This window comes from Copidosoma floridanum, unplaced genomic scaffold, assembly GCF_036245765.1.
Source record: "Copidosoma floridanum isolate Cflo_tuat_1 unplaced genomic scaffold, Cflo_Japanese_pri ptg000020l, whole genome shotgun sequence".
Taxonomy (NCBI): domain Eukaryota; kingdom Metazoa; phylum Arthropoda; class Insecta; order Hymenoptera; family Encyrtidae; genus Copidosoma; species Copidosoma floridanum.
Genome location: NW_028321897.1, coordinates 26,727,955 through 26,746,291, shown reverse-complemented (window position 1 = coordinate 26,746,291; position 18,337 = coordinate 26,727,955). Strand labels below are relative to the sequence as shown.

The window sequence follows — 18,337 nt, the reverse complement described above, 5'->3', positions numbered from 1 at the left end:
GACTTCCGTTTCTTTAAGTATAACCCCGGTTAATTGGTGGTGGTAACAATCGGCTAAGAATATTATCTGTACCGAGGAAACTCTAAGATTAGGAACCAACACACAAACAATGATAGTGTTTGTATGTCGGAGGGCGGGTTCGTTGCCCTGTGTAAAAGAGCAAAATTGCTCAGATTGCCAATTATATACAATATTTAGAATAATTATTATCAAGTTTCAAAATTTATCTGTTGAATAATTAATCAATTCCTGCACCATATACAGCAATTGTTTATTGATTATTACTTTATTGAATTCTCCTAAATATTCCCTTAATTTAATTAATTTAATAATTTAATATCTTTTTTAACTAATTCAATATTTTTCTAATCTAATATCTTTTTTAATTTATTCCTGCCCCTTTTTGGGGTACAGATAATATTCTCAGTTTATATAAGCGATTTGAAATCTTAACAGCTATTTTTCTAGTTTTTATCTTACACTATAAAAGGAACTCGCAATCTTACGTGAAGGGGAAGGTTTGCTTAAATAAGTAGAGAATTTACTTAAAATTTATCCGCCTTTTTAATAGAAAATTTTTATATAAATGACAATTTGAATTTTCCCTCGTTAATATCTCTGCTTAAACACGTTAGGTTAGACTAATATGAATTTTTATTACAACCACATAAGGTTAATGTTAGGTAACTACCTATCCTACCAAGTCACGTAAGGTTAGGTCGTTCTCAGGGCCCTTGGGTGTCTCGAGCACTGCTCAAGTCGTCGACCCAGGAACTTCGCCTAAGAACGTGGTCGCTAACCCTAGTGCCTTGACTACATGGGGATGCGTCGTCTCCACGCTTAAAGCGGTCGAGCACCGAAAGTCCAAGTAGAAACCGGTTAGTGGAAATGTTACCTGTTGGTGGTGTACAACTTACTTTTCAGCTATCGGCCCTCGTACTTCGTCTCTTTCTCTCTCTTTGTGCTCGTCGCGGTAATGTACCGGTGCACGGGAAAGTTCCAGGTCTGGGTGAGCAACGGATTTACCGCGTCCCAGGCTCGCTGGAAGAGGACTTTCTTATCATTGCGCACTGGTGCCTTGTATGCTAACGTTATTTCCTTTTGAGTAGCAGGTTTTCCCTTCTTTGGGTGAACGCGCTCTAGCGTTTTCTTGACGTACTAGATGCACATTTCCCGCGCGTGGCGTTCGAATTTAAATTTTCAAATAGGAATTTTTTATAAAATGAAATATATGTATGTATTAAAAAAAAATGTGTACCATTGAATTGTCTATTAGACAGATTTTTTATTACAAGAAAATATAATAAATAGAAGAATATAAATATAAATGTAAGGCGTGTATTATAAATTCTAGGTGATAGATGTGTCCCCTTGCATCTGCCCCCTCTAATTTGTGAAAATAAAAAAAATGTTTTTCTTTGAACAAATTAGGTTTGAAGTAATAAGCTTTATTCATTGTTATTTACATCGGTTTTTTGTTTTAAGTACTTCTTAATGTTTTGTACTGGCTTGAACTTTTTACGGAGGCGATGTGGTCGAGGCTTCATTAAGGGATCGAGTTGTGTGACCGTTTTTGTAGGTGTAATGATGGGTGTGGTTGTAGGTGTCAATTTGAGTTCAGGTGGTGTGTTTATTGGGTTTTTTTGTGTTGTTTTTACGTTTTGTTGACTGAATTTGGAATGGGGTGGGATAACTATGATTGATTTTATTTTCGGTTGTGTGGGTGGGATGATGGGTTGTTTGATTTTAACAGGAGCGCAGTCAAAGAGTCGGGAGCAGGTTATTTTTGTTTTGTTTGGTGGGGGACCAAAAAGTGTGTTGAGGGCGTCTCGTAATTTTTTTTCATTATTTCGGGTTATGGTTGGTGGGGTAGGTTTTGCTGTAAAATTTTCTTTGATGGGTGTTGATGTGGGGGTTTTATAAAAAAGATGAGTCGTGAGGGGTGGTGGGGTTCGGGTTAGGAGTGGGGAAAGGGGAATCGTAGGGAGGATAGATTGAGAGGGTACTACGATTGGAGCCTGGGTATCTGTTGGGTGCGGAAGCCCCATGACCCATTGCTCTACTCGTATCTGCTGAATCTTCATCATTTCTCGATGTTTCTCCTTTTCCTTTTCCATTTGTGCCATTGCAACTTGTCCTTGTTGGTCACGTGGCCCATGGTATAGTGCTTGGAGTTGTTTCTCCCTTTCTTTCAGTTTTTCCATTTTTTTTTTGATCCTCCTTTCTGCATTTTTCCCCATCTATTAAGGGTTTCTTAATTATGTATTTATACTTATAAGGTCGATATTTGTCTCAAGCTACTGACGACACTGACAACACATTTTCCCTCACATCATGCTGTTTTTATTATATTGTGAGGCGCTCGAGGTCCTCAATCGCGATGTCATTTTCGATGTCGATATAATCATCGTGTGTCTCAGTATTCGTTTCTCGCGGCGGATTTTTAGGAGGCGACTGTGATGAGTCAACCGGGCCTTGTGATGGACCAGGGTCCATTAGTGATTGGTTTAATTCCCGTAATAACATCTCTAGGCGTTGTTTAGTCCGCTCTATTTTGCGGTTGAGCCGTTGTTGTTGTCTCTTTGTCCTCATTCTGTGTAAGATAAGGACGCAATTCAATATCATGAAACATTCCCCTGATTTTATTTTGGTCGTTCATTAAAATAAAGGTGGAGTGATTTATAATTTTTGTGATGGTATAAGGGCCTTCATATAGTTCTAAAAATTTAGCAGTGATCCCGCTTTCCGAAAACGATACTGGGTTTGTTTTTATTAGGACTAGACTTCCTTACTTATAGTCTGTGTGTTTCCTTAGTGTGTTATGTTTATCTGCCTTTTGCCTTCCTTTTCTTTCAATCCTATTAGCTGCTTAGTTAACTTTATCAATGTAGGGTATTGGTGTTTTATCAGGGGCCTCGATATGCTTATGCTAAAATCGTATGGGCAAGGTGTCTAGTTGTAATTCTATAGGGGTATATTCTGTTGTGTCATGGTGGCTTTCATTCATACAATTTGGGATAATATCTACCCAGTTTCCCCAATTTTTATGTTTATCTTTGACTAATACTCGAAAGAATTGTCCCAGCTCCCTATTTACCCTTTTAATTGTATTACTTTGTGGGTGTCGTATAGAGGAAAAACAAATTTTAATCCCGGCTTCTTCGAGTGTTTTCCGCACTTATTCGCGGTGAACTGAGTTCCGTGATCTGATTGTATACGATTAGGTTTACCATATGTTGGGAAGTAGTGATTGAATAATTTTTTAATTGTTGTTGTTGTGTCAGCTCGCCTAATTAGATACAATACCACAAACTTCGTAAAAACATCGATTACAGCCAAAATGTGGCGCACCCCTCCCCGTGAAATGGGCAATGGTCCATAGAAATCAATCGAAATTAAATCTTTGGGTCCATCGGGTATGATTGGTCGTGTTTCAAAGTGTGATCCCGTAGTATATACTTTTGTTCTTTGACACGTATCGCAAGTACGAAGCGTTCATGCTGCAAATTTTTTAAATTTTGGATATGCAAAATCGTCTTTAAGCATTGCTACACATTTATTGGCCCCAATTTGTGCATATAACTCGTGCACTTCTATAATAATTTCTTTGGTGAGGCATGTTGGTAGGAGAATTTTCTTTCTATGATTACATAATTGATAAAGGGTTTCTCCTTCAAGTTTATACGAGGTATATTCATGTCCAATCTTCATCTTTTCTTTGATTGCGCGTATTCTTTTATCCGTTGATTGTAAGTTTGATATGTCCTCAAGTTGTTTTAATATATTACTATCCGGTTTTCTAGTTAATATTGTAAATATATTAAATTCCTCAACCCTGTTTTGATCCTTTTTATATGCGTATCGACTTAATGAATCGGCCGCAACGTTTTCGCTTCCCTTGATATATGTTATTTCAAAATTGTAATCCTGAATTGAAAGCATCCATCGCATTAATCAGGCGCTTAAAAATTTGCATGACATTAAATATGATAACGCACAATGGTCACATATAATATAAACCTTGGTACCCAAAATGAAGGAACGGAATTTGTGTAATGCCCAAACGATAGCTAATAATTCAAGTTCTGTAGTAAAGTAATTTTTCTCCGCCCCTTTTATCGTACGACTGGCCATGTATACTACCCTTTCGTTTTCATCTTGATCTTTTTGGCATAGGATAGCTCCAAGTGCAATATTGCTTGCATCGGTATATAATACAAAGGGTTTATTTAAATCGGGGTGATTTAAGAATAAATCATCGTGGAACAATTCTTTTACCTGGTTAAAGGCCTGTAAATGTTTTTCTCCCAAGTTCCAAGTTTTTTCCTTGCAGATCAATTCCAGTAATGGTTCGATTTGTCCCCAAACACTATGTGAGAATTTGGCACAAAAGGTTACGAACCCTTGAAATCCTTTGATTTCTTTGGCGTTTCTGGGTATTGGAAAGTTTTTAATTTTTTCTTTTTTTTCCGGTTCGGGTTTAATACCATGTAGGGATAGCATATGTCCTACAAATTTAATTTCTTCTCGACAAAATTCAACTTTTTTTAAATTTATAGTTATATTTTCGTTTGAAATTCTTTCAAAAAGGATCCTGAGGTGGTTCAAGTGTTCAGGAAATGTTTTAGAGACACATAAATAATCATCTACAAAATCGATTCTAAAATCTCGAATACCATTGTGTAAAAAATCAGATGCTCTAGTTAAAGTGGCGCTTATTATTTTTAAACCGAAAGGCACAACCTTGAAATGGTACGTTCGTTTTTTATGCGAAAATGCCGTGTATTTCCGTGATTCTTTGTGCAACGGGATCTGCCTAAAGCTTGTTGTTAGATCAACGCTTGTCATTACTCCAATATTACTACATTTCCTTAACACTTCGTCCATTTCCTCAGCTCCATCGTGATCACTTAATAGTCGTTCATTTAACTTTCGTGCATCAAGACATATTCATACTGAACCGTCAGATTTTGAAACTATAGTAAGCGGGTTAACATATACGCTATCTGAGTGTTCTATTATATTAAGTTTAAGCATTCTTTTAATCTCGTTATCGACCTTTTCTTTTAGCTTGGTGGATACAGGGTAAGGGTATAAAAAGTAAGGTTCATCATTAGTGACTTTTAATTTGTATGTGTATTACTTAAATTGTCCCAGTTCTTTACGAAAAATATGTCTACAATGTTTTATTAAGCATTCAAGTTGGTTCTTATGTGTATTATTAATGTTTTTTAGCTTTTGTAATTTCTCAGATATCTCGTTGTCAGATAGGCTCGGAAGTTGCTATGATTTCGCGTAGGGCTTGAGTTTATTTGTCTCCCAGAATCTATGTATCAACTACATACTTACAAATAAATAAAACCTAACAATATTTTGAATATACGCTTAACTTATAACTGTCAAAATGAATCATACTCATCAGGTTGCAAAAGCCTTAGAATAAAGATCCAAATGACTTGCATTACATAAATATAAGTAGAAAAAACAACTAAATAATCCTAGGAGCTTAACATCCAATTAATTTATATTTATAGTAAGCGCCTTGAGTCACCTGGTGATAGGCGCTTAGTTTAATTCAAAACAAAGTGGCCAGTAAGCGCCCCGAGTCATCTGGTGATAGGTGCTTGGGCTTTTTATTTATGTTTAATTATTTAATAAACTGACCATAAAACGCCTTGGGTCATATGGGGATATGCGCTGTAGTTCTATATTATACTTTTGTCAATAAATTAATTGGATGTTAAGCTTCCAGAATTATTTGGTTGTTTTTTCTAATTATATTTATGTAATGCAAGTCATTTGGATCTATATTCTAAGGGTTTTGCAACCTTATAAGTATGATTCACTTATACAGTTATGAGTTGAGTGTATATTCAAAATATTGTTAGGTTTCACTTATTTGGAGTATAGGGTTATTTGGTTTTAAGAGGTTTCATGTACTGAGTTATTAGGTTTAATAGCTTGGGATTTTGTTAGTTGGTTAAGCACATTCGAATTTGCCACTTAGCGCGCGTCAACTCTGGCTGCAGAGCATCAGTTCGGGTGGCGGTAGTATGACGGTCACGTCTATGGTTTTCTGCTGCGGCGAGAGCACTGGTGCATGCATGTAATGTATGTTACTATGCACACATGTATAGTTACTTGCGTATATGTATGAGTATACATGGCAATGTTCAAATTCTTCAAGCATGCGTATTCTCAGCGTATTCGTCATGTATTTTAAACAAAATAACCAGTACTTTTATGCTTTCTTTCTTTTAAAAATGAAAAAAAACGGTTTTTATGAGATGACATGAACATTAGTTGTTAAATAAACTTGATGTTATAATTAAAAAACCATAATTGCATGGTTGAAAAATCATTACAACCTGTTGTCATTAATTAAAAGTAGCTTCATAAATTTAACTGAAAGTAACAAATACAATCTGAATCTTGGCATTTCACAATAAAAATAAAAAGATTTGAAAAATTTCAAAAATTGTAATTAGTTTTGTACTAATATATAGGAACACTACATCTATACTAAGCTATATTTAAAGAGCAAAAAGCAATGGATCAAAAATTACCATTGTAAAACTTTTTGAAGAATTTATCAATACAAGGTAATAATAATATACAGCATTTTAATCCACCTTTCCACCAGTGGTTGGCAGAAAAAGTTTAAAAGGTTAGTATGTCAACACTCACAATTTTATATATAATACGGTGTATACAATAGATGTATTGAGATAAAACGTAGTGATAAGTGCAGGAAGCGCGTGTAGTCACTTTTGCTTGATTATTACTCAATTATTTTTAACTAGAAAATAATAGTCATTATTCTTGGTCAACACTTCTTTATATACATCAGTGCAGACTATATATGCATGAGCACGTCTATTACACGCAGTGTATAAAAAAACCATGAGCAGTATGTATATTGAGTAGACCATCTTTGGTACAGAAAAATTCAGTACCAACGCCATTGAAAAACTTGTACTAGTATAGTTATAAAACCGAATTATCACCGATTCTTAAGTAATACAAAAAATTATGTCAAAATTTGCGTCTGGTTGCAGGAAAATACAGATCTGTACGTTATTTTTCTATACTTATCACTTACGGTACATCTTATTCTGGTAATATATAATTATTTTCCAAGTATCGATCAAGGACGAAACGATCACATTTCTGTTTCTTCTATCTGTTACGTACACTCCACATTGTGCGATGGAAAATATAATCGTACACACACGCATGCAAATATAATAATTATGGTCTAATAAATCAATTAGAGAGTTGGAAATCGAATGATTAAAAAAAATAAAATTGAGCACATCAGAGGACTCTGGGTCAAACAAAAAATTTCAGAAGTTCATGGAGCAAAATAAGATACAAAACTAAAAATTATACCAAATTTTATCATGCAATACAATTAAACTTCTCTTGTCAATAGAACTAAAAATTCAATCAGTTGTTAAATAAATTTATGATATCATACAAAATAAACATAATGAATTGAAGGTATAAGACGTATGAATTTATAATACTATGAAAAAAGCATTTGTATAAATATATGATAAGGTCTTTTTATAGTGGTCTCGAATAATAATAATTAAGGAAAAAATTCGTTAATGAAATTAAATATTAGTCTGTTGGACATAATTCTTATCACTCTTAATAGCCTTGAGATACACTGTATCATTTTACTAGATTCCTATGATAAATTAGTACGTTTGCTTTATACACCACTGCCTCTAATATATTAGTAAATTTAGACTTCTTATTGCAAATAGAAAACTCAATACAATGATAATTTTTGTAAAAAAAATAGACTTACGTATACGTAAGCTCATCTGTACGTGTGTGTATGCATAATAATATTGTCATTTGTATAGCTTATGTACGCATAAATATTTATGACCACATATATTCATGTAGTACCCATTATTCAAAAAATAATTGTACATAAACGACAGACACACGCATGTTGTGTCTACAGACCATATCTTTGAATATTTATTGCACTTTGTATTGTAACTTCACGTACCTGATACCTCCCTGCTCATTACCTTATTGATTAAAACTGGCCTTATTGTCTGTTTGGCAGGATTTGTAGAAAGCTAAATGTACAGAATTGTCGCAACATGATGTCAGAAGAATAATGCTTAATACACGTTAGACGTACAAATAATTTATATTTAAGCTACATGATTTTATTCTTTTGCAATATTAAAATAAACAACCAAACAGAACTTTGGCTTTAAAAATTAAAGTATAAAAATATTATACGTAACATACCAATCGAACGATCCTGAATACGATGTATGTGTATGTGCATGATTGTATAGCAACGGAGTGTTTGGAAGAATATAGGTCTGGGTTGTGGAAAGGGAATGGTTTCAAGAGTTAGAATATTCTTATTTTTTATAAGTAATTGAAAGGTATCATATTTATATTTCATAAATAAGCCCCATTAACATTATTCTTAACACACACACACACACACACACACATACCATATTAAGCCTTCTCTCTGTAAAGAGATTGACAAAGCTATCATTAGTATCGAATAAAAAAATGGTTAAAACCCTTTAATTTGCATTTGATAGATAAGATTGTTAAATATGATGCGAAGAAAAGGGAAAAGTTATTGTACTTAGGTGGTGTTCAACTACAAGAAGTTGCCTCTATTATACCTCAAACGGTAACTGAAAGTAAAAACAACAGCAAAGCTATTGTTACATTGGTAAACCAACATGTAAATCTTTTTTCTCAACTTTTAAAACCTTTAAACGCCACGAACTTAAAAAAATCAAACAATCTGACGAACTAAGTTTAGACAAATTTTTGTTAACAATTAGATATCAAGCAAAAGGTTGTAATTTCGGTAAAACTCAAAATGAGATCAATGAATTCTTTCTGAAAGATGTGATCATACATAACTGGGCTCTTCTAAATTGTAAGACAAAGATTCTGCAAAAAGAACAAACTTAAAATGAAATAATTAAACTTCGTGAACACATTAACTGACAGACGTAAACCATCCACTCTGAGTTATGTGACTCAATCTGACAGAATTTTTTCGGTTAACTAAATTAAAGTTTAAAACAAGGAAGGAAATAACAGGAATGAATTATATCAACGTAATGGGAGATCAGACATACTCATATTCCCTCTTGCCCAGCAAAAGATCTAAAATGCAGGAAGCGCAAATTTCAAGGACATTTTGTCAAGTTCTGCAAACAACCGTACAGTAAGAGAAAAACACCAAGTTAAAAAGGACAGGAACCAAATTCAAAAAGTTTTGAATTCAATAGTTCAAAAGTTAATTTTATTGACATGGATTATGCAGAATCGACTGAAGGTGATAATTTATGCAGTTTTGATTCTTTTAATATAAGTCTCAAAAACAACACCTCAGATAAGTTAATAGAATGTTTCGTTAGTCACAAATCGATGAATTCACTCATTTGTGGAATTTCATCTCAATACCAACCGCACCTTATGCGTTAGCAAAACCAGTGGATATTAGGGTGAGATTTGTTGATACGATTAGTTTATCTAATCAGAAAGAAGTTATTGCAAGGTTCTACGTGGTAAGTAATGGGAGTTGTTTCCATAGTTAGAGAGGATACAGCTAAGCAATTGGGAATTTTAAGACTGGGCTCAGACATCAACAGGATGGAAAAAGAAGCTATGAAACTGTTTCCGAAGATTAAAAACTATGTATTAAGATTGACTATCGATTCTAACGTAAAATCAATTGAATAACTTTTATGGAGAGTTCCAATTGCATTCAAGTCGTTGGTTGAGACTAAATTTAATGACGCTGGAATTAGATGTTGAGTAAGATTACTTGCAAACAGAGTAAGAAAGTCTTTTTGTTTGTAATTTCTGAGGTAATACACTTGAATATAAATTGTTATTTAACAAAATTTGTTCGCAGAGAAAAAAAATTTTTTTGAATGCAACTAACATTTTTTATTTAAAATAATTTTAAAATAGCAACAGTAACTCAGATCGCACAAAACGTGTCTAACATTTACAGAGAACTATCATGAACGTTTCATACTAGAACTCTTAGAAGTGTTGAAATCATAATCACGTCACATAAAGACGCATATACATGTTCGTGTCCACGTTGGCATTAAAGTATATACTAAATATTGTTTAACTGCCATTAAATCCACGAGCTATGTATTATGCTTCAGCAATTTACGGTCCTCGTACTCGCATATTCCTGACCAAAATTATGTTCGATTTTTATCCTTCCTGCAAAGTAAAATAAGAATAACAAATCATTAAATGTAGAAGTTATGCGGTGTTCAAAGGCCATGGCATTTATTAAATAATTTGATTAGACTTGTTGTAACACTCTAGAGCAGCGTATGTACACCCTTTACATATACTCATTGTGGAGAATTCTAGTTTTCTTGTACACATGTAGTATAGACTACTATACATATGGTGCTTCTGCAGTATCTCAAAGGTCTGCTTCGTATTCTTGTATTCGACTCATATGGTGCCTTTACAGATAAGATTGTCAAACCTACTTCAATGCATAATACAGATAAGTTTCGAGTAATGTTAAAGTTTTTTTTTAATTGTGTGTTATAATTAATTTGTCAAATGTATCATATAATAAATATACGACACCAAATAAAATTAGGCATGCTACAGTAATTGATGAAAATAAAATAACTGTTTAGAACAATATGGCTAAGATTTATAATGAACATAAGGCACATTTGGAAACAGAGTATAAGACAGTTGAATTGTATTACATGCCAAGTGAAATAATAAGTGATGATAAGATTATCGTTAGTTATATGAGTACTGAAAAAGTAATACACAGCCCACAAAGAAAAAAGTTTTTAAACTGGGTAAGGGAAACATGTCTTATGACGTATTTTTTAGTGCTGTATCTGAATCCAAAGTCACAATCGAGGATCCCACAGCGAAGTTTTGAGTAAATTGCTGTTAAAAATCAGAAAGTTCAGGAAATCAGTCTAAAACATCCTATCCATCACGTTTAAGTTCTTAACAGGCCAGGATCATAAGTATCTCATATTTCAGAGCACAAAGGAATAGACTGCTTACATACCAACCAAAAAAATTGAAAAAATTGAAAAGTCCAATTGTTCCGAAGCTTCAAGTAGGCTGAAGGCTTAATTGTATTTCAGTAAATTTTTTTTATTCTTCGCCCGTTTATGTATCATGTTATCCTCGAAAAAGCTGCATAGTGGATTTCTTTTAATTTTTGTACTTTTCTCCTCATTCGTCTGCCTTTTTATTATCCAGCAAAAATCAACCGTCATATTAATATCCCACCGTTTTTGATAATGTCTCTCCATCTCTTTAGTATTATAATTAAATCCCTCACCTGTTTCTTCGCTGAAATCTCCAAGATTTTCTGAGAAAGTGTCGAGGTGAGAGTCAAGGAAACGCAGTATCAGATTCATGAGACGTCCTAGTTCTCGGTAACTCTCTATCATGTTCTTCACAATTTTTACGTTTTGTTCATTCTGTGTTCCCAAAAAAATTTTCCACGATATCTTTGAAATCAAGACATGCTGCTTTTCTAATAGTGGATATAGTAGTCACAAAAGTTTCATTACTCAACAAAGCCCGGATCTATGATTCATTAAATGCACCTTGTTGGATTTTAGTATCCAACAACATAGGAAAGGCACGTTTTATATATCCGAAGCATTGCCATTTCTTGTCCAAAGCCTTAACAAACAGTTTTACTAATCCTAATTTAATATTTAAAGAAAGTAGAAGAATTCTACTTGGCTCAACTAACAGCTGCTTTATGAGATTCTTTGAACTGGCTGAAAAGATGTTCTAGATGTGTATTGCTTTTAAACGTAATAGTTTTATAGATCTTGGCTATTACATTCATACAAGAAACATGGATGCTTCGTGAATCCTGAGTGTTGACCCAGAATCATTAATAAAATTTTCAAATCCGCGCAAATTAGCCATTTATGCTTTTCATGATTAAGTACCCTCAATACCATTTTTATGTTCGTACATCCTTCTTTTACAGCAGTAGAGTGAGTAACTGGCATTAGAGAAAATTTGTTGGTATTGTGCAATAAGACACCCTTGAGACTCCTTGTAGCGGAATCTCTGAACAACCACCAATCATGAGCTTTATATGTGGCTGGTTTTAATTCATTAATTAATCCTACTATATCGTGATGATAAAATAAATTAGAGGCTTGAGTGAAGAAACTCCTGTACTCTTTATCTTATCACGATAAAATATCACTTTGGTAGTTTGCATCAATATACTTTCTGACTTCAAATCTGAGGCCAGTAATTAACACGATTCGTTGGATAAACCCAAACTCCTTATTAAATTGTTGAGACGTTCTTGAGAATATTTCTTTGCTTTTTTCTCAGATATTTGGTCGTACAGAATAAATTCATCCTCCTAATACCTGAGACAAAAGTAGCGATTTACTCAAAATTTCGCTGCGGGACCCTCCATTCTGACTTTGGATTCAGATGCAGCACTAACAAATACTTAAGAAAATATGTTTCCCATGTTAACTTCAAAAATTTTTTTTCTTTGTGGGCCTGTATAATATAACTTTAAAAAAAAAATGGCATTGTATTGTGGGATATGTAATTAATAAAAATTTTAATGTAATATTTAAAATTGAGTTAGATAAAAGATTGGCTAAAGAAATTTAAAATGATTATGGGTAATGTAATATTTGTATTAAAAACAGAATGCACAATTTACTATTTAAAAACAACATATACATGGCAATAGAAATATTATAAAGAGTTTATAGCATTTTGAATGGCTCACACAATACTGTTGATTTAAATAGGATAAAAATTTTTTTTCAACGTTTATTGATAATTATAATAAAATTGCTAGAATTCATTCAATAAAGTAGAAGGATGAGATACATGATTGTTTTATTTCTTACACCAACAAAGTTGGAAAATTTAACGAAAAAAAGAATTGAAAAATTAAGGTGTTTTCACGACAATGAGTAGGGTTTTGATGGCTCAGTGATTAGCGTAATAGAATCCTAGCTGAAGATATTGAAGGGGTCGTGTATCCAAATCCTGTTGAAAAATTTTCAATATTTTTTTCTTAGTCTTTCCGATGAGATGAGTACTCAGGATACCGAAAAACAATTTATCTGATTTTCAAAACAAATGGTCCTTTTTTCTGGTGATGTTTGGACCTACAGGATCTTTATTTTCAAACGAAAGCGAACACCTGACCAGCTCTTAGGATAAAAGCACTATTGGTAGTAAAAAAGTCGGTACAGCGAGGTAGATGGTTTATTGGAAAAGATTCTTCTATTAGGACTTGGTAACAGCTGAGATTTACTTGAGACAATAGCTGCACCCTGTAAATAGTATCTAGTAGGATTGATGATCGAGTCGTCTAAAAGCAACTTTGCAATGGTCCCCTACGAAAGACTCGCTCACTGCGTGGTTAGGGCATAAAAAGTAAAAAACAAAAAAGTCCATGGTATAGTAAAAGCCAAAAAAAGTCCTAAGTATAAAATACCAAATGCCAAAAATTGTATAAAGTATATAAATGAAATGATTTTTGATTTAGTGAATGAAAAAAAATAAGTTCAGATGCATGTCAATTGTATGTACGTGAAGTAAATGTTAATGCTGAGAGATGTATCAGAAGTCTCAGAGAAATTGTTAGATGTTTGTTAAGTGAAGCTAAGATGGATAGAAGATTTTGATAGAAAAACTGGACATTTGAAAATACTACTAAATTGGCGATTCATTTTGAACTTTCCCTTAGTGTTGAACCAAATTTGAATCATCCGAAAATGTATGAAAACAGAGTATTTGTATGTGAGGTCAAAATGGAGTACGAAAGCTGTTTTATAAATTTTTGTAGCTTATAAAAATGTTAACTATGGAATTTTAATTTATAATCAAGTTATTGTAGCTAGACACATAAATATTAAAAAAAAAATTATTGTTGTAATAGTTTGAGATATGGCAACGCATTGGAAAATGGAAATAAAATATCTTGTAGCAAATCTGAGTCTAGTGGTTAATTAAGGAATGCGAAAGATGAAAATCATAGAAAATTTATTGCGAACAGAAATGAACGAAAAAAACAAAATTACAATGTTAAAAGTAGAAAAAGAAAATATAAAGCAGAGAAAATTGGTTAACTCAAAGAAAGGTGAAAATAACTTTAAAGCTAGATGAGTAGTTCAAGGGGTTTAACAAAAACAATTTATGAAATGTATATTTACTGATATTTAAGATGCAAACTTTTAAACATCTTACTACCGTACTATTGTCAAGAATGCTAAATTGTTTATCTGATAGATCTTAAAACTACTTTTTCAAGTCGTGTAGCTCAACTAAAGGTGTATGTCAAAAAACCTCAAGGTTTTAATACTAATTTTAATAAAGTATGTAAACTGCAAACAACTTTATACGGTTGGCTAGAAAGCCCTAAATAATGGTATAAATGTTTTAATAAATTTATTACAAGTTTAGAATTTAAGAATAATAAAGTTAAAAATTAATTATATTCTATAAATAATGATAAAGGTAAATTATACACTATTTTATTCGTCGAAAACTCATTATATTTGTACCGAAAGACTAGTGACGTGATTAAAAGAAAACTTTCTGAAAGATTTTGCGGAAAGAATAAGGAAAAGTAAAAATTTTTTGTGGATTTATATTGATCATAAGAGTCATGAAAATCATAAGATACTTCTAAGTCCGAAACATAAGAATCAGTCTTCGATAAATAAGTAAACTTGAAAATGCAAAGTCATATGATACTTCAATGATAGTTAATCTTGAATAAGATTAAGCAAAAAAAGAAAAAAGTGATTTATAGTAAAGAAATTTTGTCGGCGTAATTTTTTACAGTAGTTAAGGTACGAGATCCGATATTAGTAATAGGATTAATTACTTAAATAGATATCGAAATTGTTGAAATGAAACACATTTTAAGTCGGCAATGAGAAATTTGAAGTACATATCTCTGTCAAGAGATTTAATAATAAAGCATAAGGAAATGATGATGTTAAAGCAGTACATTTTTTTCGTGAATCAAGTTGGGTAGGTGATAGTATACATAGACAGTCCACACCTGATTATTCAATAACATTTTTTGGCAATGTAAATCATCCTAAAACACCGAAACTTAATAATGTTACAAAGTCTTTATTTTTAGCTGAGTATTTTTTTACAAATAATATGTAATCATATTGGAAATCACCATTGCTTGGAAAAATATATTTTCGTAATATTTAATACTTCGAATTATTCTTATAACTTGAGTAGATAGTATCTTAACATTTTCTTACTGAATTTTTTTTTATAAAAGAAATTTATGTTATGTAACGATATTACACAACAATTAATTGAGTTAAACAATAACTCTTTTGCTATTAGCTTCTTAAAAATTGTATTTCTTTCAAAAACTTTTTATAAGTATCTTATTTATCACTAACAAAATTTTTTTCAAAACCAAACTTTCTGTTTAGCATTCACTTTCCATCCTTGTAAAACAAAAAATTGTATTTATATTTTTAGTATTTTGACGAAGCTAAACATGCTTGACTATGAAATCGTTGTTACCGTGTAAAATGATACTACACAGAAAAAATATGTGTATTGAAAGAGTACGTGTATTTAGAAAAGTGATGTTTAATTATAGATAAGAATCCCATACAGTTTATTTGACTTTGTTCTACCTTAATTATGGTCAGCGTTGGGAGTCTCATGGATTGTAAAATATACATCTCCTCTATGGCACTAACTATATGCTGCGTTTTTAAAAAGGTTAACGTGCGTGACAAGTATGTGTTGGAAAACTATCTCAAATGGTTATGCTGTACGTGCTACTTCCCCACCCTTTCCACTGCTACTGATTCACTACCTCACACACTCACGCATTTAACGCACTGAATGCTGATAGTATTGACGACAAGTATGCATTTATGGACAAGTAACACATTCAACTGCAATGATCATTATCTGCTAAAAAAAGCTAACGATATTGTTGTCAGGCTCTGTGGTCTGAGGTAAAGCTCTTGCCAAGACGACGCCATGTTGGTAGATCCTCATAGTATGTGTAGCTGGGTACAGCGAGACGATTAAGCCAAATCCATACCGTAGCAGATCATCATAGTGATAGTAACGACGATTATTTTAAGCCCATATTTTTTTGTTCCCAGATGATCCACATGGCCTTTTCGAAACATATGAACATTTTTTAGCGCAGCAGTTTGGTAGGTATTTTACGCATTTAGCAATTTTAAGCTCGTCCATCACACATAGGTTTTTCCATAGATATTGTTGAATCTATGAACTAATTTTCATTATATCATAAGAACATCTCACACAAATTCTTAAATCATGTCGTTTTACCACAATTTTTCTAATTTTTTATCGTATCATAGAATAGTTTAAAATAAATGTTATTTTGAATGTTAAAGAGGTTCATAGGTTGATCTTGCTATAAAATAAAGTAAAAATGAGTTAAATATTCATAAACATGTATACATAGGTATATTCATATGAGAAACACCGTTACCAGTGTTACTGTATATTTGCGCTCCTCTTAGCTTTTCGATCTTCTCCTTATTCACTGTGGTAAATGTCCTTAAGAAGTAATCGAAAAGCAATTAAGGCCCTACCCGCTTCCTTCCTGGCAATCAACAGGTATGCAAGTGTTTTATAGAAATAAAGTAAATTACTTCACCACATTGCAAGTCACATGAGAATACCGTCGCCCATATAGAATGCTTAATTGGGTTTGTGTCTATACCCGAGTAAAAATAATTCTTTTTCGGCACTGACCCTAAATGACAACGTCGCATAACACTTTATGCTCGTTGTCGAGAGATGGTGGTGAGTCTGCACAGCAGCTTAACTTTTGCCATAAAAACAGAGGGAGAGAGAGAGAAAAAGAGAGATTTATTGTCGTCTGCAAGCGGCCACGGGTATATAGACATTTTTCAACGCATCCATGTACTAAAAATTGCAATATCAAGTACCAAGCCTTGGCTGCAAGAATAAACCTGGAGTAGGAGGGATCGTCTACTGTGGCCTCGGCTAACTTGAGATGAGAGCCAGTACCCTAATGATGCAGTAGGTCTAGCACTAGAAAAGATAGTTTCAACACTACTTATCTTGTTATACTAATGCTTTCAAGGAAAATTGCAAATATCATCTTGTTTCATCTCAAGGAATGAGATAATTGTCAGATAAGTAACAATAATTTACTTTATCCCCAAAAAATATACTCTTGCACTTTGATACTCCATATGCATGTTTTTGTTTACAAGTAACAATTAAATTTGACTTTTTGTATCACCAAAGAAGTTACAACAAAGTAACTACAATTTGATGCAGTGTCACAAACACATGAATAGCGCTGTTATTAAAGGTCAGTGCCAAGAAACAATCATTTACATTAGAGTGCACATCTGGTTAATTTTCGTTAAGTTAAGAAACTTATAGTGTTGAATTTAGGTAAATAAGCACAGTATCAATATTTAACATAAAAGAGTGTACATATCACTCGATCTTGCTACAACACCTCTCTTGCACTCCTTCTGTGTACAGTATCAAATATTCCTCCTTCGCTACTGCTGTAATCCCCAGCAATCAAATCTTGCTTAATCCAAATTTGTCATGATAAAAGAGATTTAATGCTTAGATTTCAGACATAACCTCAAAAAACTACTAAAACGAAGTTTTAAGTATTAAAAGCTGGAAAAAAGTGCGAAAATGATTCGTTTTCAATCGCAATTATCTTGAACTTCATATATTTATGTCTGCTAAATCTTAATTTGTCAGGATAAAAAAGATTTGACGTGCAGATTTCAGACATAATCTCAAAAACTATTGAAAACGAAGTTTTTAGTTTTAAAAGCTCGAGAACAGAGGAATACGAATCGCTTCACATAAATACAATACTATTCCTGTAAGTTTTTATTTTTCGAACCCGAATGTAATGTAATATATAATGAAAAATATGAGTTTAGTAAATTTCGGATATTAGCTTCAAAAACTTGTTAATAATCGAGTTTTAAGCAGTAAAATCTTAAAGAACTTTAATTTTATTATTGTTATTCTAAGAATCCCATGCACGACAACTAATTCGGCTTACGCTTGCGTACACGTTTGTCATCGAATTATTTGTGTAGTGGATTTCTACGTCACTTTTCATCATTAAATTTTTTTTTTTTTTTCAGAATCCAGCAGTAATCCGCCATCGTCTTTACGCTTTATTTTCCCCGTTATCTACGTTCAAATTTCTTCATGTCTTGATGGAATCTTTCACCTTGCTCTTTACTGAAATCCCCAACATTCT

The 18,337-nt window shown here is 32.7% G+C and overlaps 1 protein-coding gene across 1 annotated transcript in view; it reads right to left on the bottom strand.

The window, feature by feature from the left end:
* emp (epithelial membrane protein) overlaps nucleotides 1–18,337 on the bottom strand; it is a 469,800-nt gene that overhangs the window by 284,058 nt on the left and 167,405 nt on the right. The window lies entirely within an intron of this gene.